General features: G+C 39.9%; 1 pseudogene; it reads right to left on the bottom strand.

Moving 5' to 3' along the window:
- LOC114472567 (rac GTPase-activating protein 1 pseudogene) lies at window positions 1–1,260 on the bottom strand (annotated as a pseudogene).
- Window positions 1,261–4,754: the final 3,494 nt, after the last annotated feature.

The raw sequence follows: 4,754 nt of genomic DNA, 5'->3' as shown, positions 1-4,754 counted from the left end.
CTACAGTCTGGGGTACTTTGTCACGGCTGCTCCGTCACAAACTGGGTCCCAGTAATTACTGGGCATGGTCAGCAGGCGCTCCATCACCTTGATCTGACGGTTGGTGTCCCACATGATGGTAATGAGGTCTGGGTTGGGGACGGCGTGGCCCCACGATTGTCGGACCAAAAACAAGGGCCAGGTTGTGAATGTCCATCCTGGTTTCTAGGCTTTCAGCCACTCGCTGCAGATGGCAGAACCAGGAAGGCAGCGTGTCTCTGTTGGCTTTGGGCAGGTCACTGATGCTCTGGTACAGCAGAGAGAAGCTGTTCTCCTCATCAGAAACCTCTGCTGCGTCCATGAAGGCCTGGGTCAGGCGGAACGTGAGCAGCGGCTCCTTCAGGTTCCTTAGGAAGTCCTTGAGGAGCCCCGTCACGGTGTTGATGTTTTTCACCTCACTGAGGACGGGAACCATGTTAGTGAGGAGGAACTCCTCCTTCAGGTCTTTCACTTGGACGTAGGAACCGGAAAGACGGTAGAGTCCGGCCTCACACAGGCCGCGCTGCTCAATCTCATTAACGCAGCTAATCACCAGAGGAGGAATACTGGGGGAGGAGTCAGGGGCGTAATCAGCCAGTACGTCATACACACCACCCCTCTCCGATCTTAAGCGGGCAGCCAATGGGGTTGGGGGTGCAGGGCAGGGGGCAGCGCTCCCTACATTGTGGGTGGGACACCACTTTACAGTCACTGCACTTCATGGACCGCTTTAAAACGTGATCTTCCTTCCACAGTGAACGCAGGACACAGGCTTGATGACATGTTGGAGACAAAGTGGTGGAGGCGAGCGGTGCCGTCGTTCTGTGGAGCGTTGGGCTGAGCTTTGAGCTCTGGCTCCACGGGAACAGATTCAGAGTCACACACGCCAGCACTTTCCCTCCCACTGTGTGTCCGAGGAATCGGCTCAATGGTGGAAACGTCCTCCACGGGTCCTCCATTGTCAGGAACCGTCACGGTGGGGGTCTCGGTCACCAGGCTCTCCTTCGCTGACAGCTCCTCACACTCCGTCTCGCCCTTCGGTCTGGGGTGGATCTCCACCTCCACCACCACCTGGTTGGGGGCGTGTTTTAGTGGGACTTCCAGGGCCCCCCTCTCTGTCTCAGCCTTAGTGAAGGTCTCTTTCCTGGAGCGGACTTTCTGCTTCTTCTTCTTCCACTTATGACGGCAGTCGCCCAAGTTTCGAGCCAGTCGGCTAAAACCCAGGAAAGATAGAATGCCCATAATGTGACAAACTATCCTGAAGCTGCGTTAAAAACGTCTTTAAATGTGTATGTGATAGAGATGTGTTGGCGATCTGTCTCCAGATTGTGAACACTAACATCTATTCCTAAGAGTTTGTTTATATATTGAGAAGATGAAAGCCCAACTGACATTTGTCTCATGCTGACCGCTCATTGGTCGAGAGTTAACGGTTACTGCTCGCCTATTGGCCGAGAGTTTACAGTTAATTGTCGCCCATTGAGCGAGAGTTGCGAGTCAATTGTAAATAACCAAGATGATTGCGACCAATCACTGTTCTTTAATCCCCGGAAGTGTATAAGTGGTGGCCATGATAAAAGTTCGTTTGAATTTTCTGAGGAAAGGGAGTGCGGCCGTAGGATTATTACGTCACTTAGTGGAAGTCTCTGATCGTCAAAACTAAAGTGACCACCTTTTCCTAACTCCTCTCCTAGGAAAGTGGATAGGAAAGGAGATAGGAGGGAATATTCGGACGCAGCCTAGAAATATTTCAATCATTACTCCATGTCGGTTGTCATTTATTTTATTTTATTTTTAATTAATCATAAATTGTGTTGCATACTATTCTTTGTTTTCCTCCTGGAATGTATAATATAAGTACAGTGTGTAATTTTTGCATGTGATTATATTTTTGTAAAAACAAAATAAAAGTACAACTGGGAGGACTTCAGAATAAAAGAATCAAGGTATTTCATATATTTTACAATAAAATCCAGAAAAACTATATCCATCATGTTTGAGTGAGGTTAATGTTTTTACATGTTTTTTTGCATGAACATACATTTACAGCGTTCTGGACAGCCTGTGGCGCTTCCTGTCAATGCTAGGAACTTTATTTTGAAAAATGGAAACGGAGGTGCATTTGTTCTAAATATTCCGGCCGGTGGGACGTGACATGCTAACGCTGTTTACAAGGTTTTTCAGACTGAATAATAGCTTTGTAATGTCACCGTAGCAGAATGGTGTATATGTGATTTTACAGGGTTATTATTCTACAGTGTCGGAGATTAAAGATGATACTTTATTGTTATTCAGAGGTGATACATGCGGAGGCTTGGTGTTGTGTGCTAACAGGAGATGCTGCTCACTGAGAGGTAAGCAGCTGTTCTTTAGACATAAATGTAATTTGTGTTTTTATTCCGCTAAAAGCTGTTTTACTGACTTTGTATTCCCAGGTAAACCAAATAGAAACCATATGGGACAATAATATGTCTCTAAAGAGCAACAGAACACCAGAAAACAACGTATTTCCTCTAATTCTAAAATATCAAAATCATGAACAATATGATGATTCATTCGCTATCATTAGCTTTGGGTTAAAAATAAAATCCCATCAGTTCAGTTTATTTCAAAACACATGATTACAATGAGTTTACAAAATAAAAAAGATAGTATATTATAAGACTATGCCAAGTTTGTCGTACATAAACTAGTAGTTGTGAAATCAACACCAAAAATTTCAGGTGAATGAATTTAACCTAATTATAAATAACTCAAGTAAAAAAAAAAAAAAAATATTTCTGAAAGCATCACACATTCGTTTCCTCCTACAAATACAGACAAAACCTGTAAAAACAAACCGTTTTCACCAATTTTTATTTTTTTAAATTGAAAATTATTTTCATTATTTGTTTTGAATCATACTTTTTATTATTATTATTATTGAATGGTTTGATGAATAAAATCATGTAAATCATGTTTAATTGTTTAAAAAGTTAATGACCAAATCCTGTACATTTTCTGAATGTTAAAGCTTAATATACCTGCTTCTATACTGACACTTTAATTGAAGCTTTTGAAGTGTCATTCTATACATTTTGTCTGTGTTTATTATGCATTTTTACCATTTCCTATGATTAGGAGCATACTGACGAGATAATACAATGATGCTACCTTCAAAGTGATTTGTTAATTTTTAGGAAATAGTTCCACAAAGATCAGCATTGCAGTTCAACCAGCATTTATATTAAAATACTTTTGTAACAATTGTTGTTTTTTTTGTATTAAATATTTGTCTTTCATCAGTCTGAAGAACAGTAAATGGGAGGCGTTACTCTCTTATTAAATAAAATATTGCAGTAGTTTCACGTCAGATATGCTTTCTAGTATTTTCCTTGCCAATAATCAACTTTTTTTCCTTCATCCATTCAGTAATCAGTGAATATATAATTTTCAGATATTTGCATTAAGAGAAGAGGTATCATTATCAAAGCAGACTTAGGTGCTGTTCGGAAAATACAGAGTTTGTTACCACTGTCTGTGGGGATCTGTTGAAGAATGAAATATGCAAAGAAGTGATAAGGACACTATCTTCATTGTAAGTGCTGTGTGAAAGGTTTGCTGCCTAAATGTTTATACTTTATATATTTTATTAAAAGGTAAAGAGTTCATGATTTATGAGTGAAGTAAAATGGTTTACATAATGTTTAATGATTGAAAAGAAATTTATATCTTAAGTTGTTTAATTGTTTTGACTATTTACCTGTATTTCTAGGGCGGAACCTTTGTTTAGCTTCAGGTATCAGCACGACGCAATTAACCGATGCACAGTCAGAGCGGAGACGGAGCGCAGATAAGTTTGATCGGGTTTTAACCTCGTGTAAGAAACGTGTACTGTTGGACCAAGTTGTGTGTACGGAGCATCTACAAGCTTACACTACTGCATCATCTTTAAGTTCACACTGTGTGGAGCATCTTTAAGTTTCTCTTTTCATGACATGCAGCCAACGAGTTTTCACGGCGTGTTAAGACGGAGAGGAGGAGAATAAACGTCTGTGTGAGAAAACAACCTGTGTTTGTGATGTCGTGGAAGGAGCTACAGTGAAAACTCGACTGCTCATCGCGGGTGGAAAAGACGACGGTGCGCTGCGGGAAACTGTCGACACTGCAGCGTCTCATCATATCAGATAAGCCCACGTCATTGGCCGACATAGAGACTTAAGGCAGCTGTGACAAGACTGTGTTAAAGTGCAAATTTCAAGCCAAGACCAAAAAGTACTACCAGCTAAGTGGTGTAAAAGGTGGTTTAACTTGTAAGGTTGCAACTAAGGACACTGTCTATCAATCTTGCTCTCTGTGTTCAGCTACATGTTTGGGGAAGGCAAATGTGCTGATGATTGCTGTCATAAGTTTGAAGTGGATTTAAGTTTTAAGTTACAACTCAGTCCTGTTGGAAAGAAACTTTTATTAAATTTAAAGAAAAGGTACAATTTATAACCAGAATATAATCTTAAATTCAGTAACAGTGTTGTATTTGAAATTAATTAGGTTTAATTGGTCAATCATATTATTCAACAAGAGGTAAAATAAAAAATAATACGAAGAAGAAGGAAATAAATAAATAAATAAATTATAATTTAAAGGATAAAAAAAAAAAAAAAAAATTTATCAGATTGAGTAAAGTAATTTCACATTTGTTTTCCTTTAACATTTCAAAGCTAGTGTGAGGTTTAGATAAGTGGACTAAGTTAGTTATA

Source organism: Gouania willdenowi, chromosome 11 (assembly GCF_900634775.1).
Source record: "Gouania willdenowi chromosome 11, fGouWil2.1, whole genome shotgun sequence".
Lineage (NCBI taxonomy): Eukaryota > Metazoa > Chordata > Actinopteri > Blenniiformes > Gobiesocidae > Gouania > Gouania willdenowi.
This window is presented reverse-complemented; position numbering and strand designations above follow the sequence as displayed.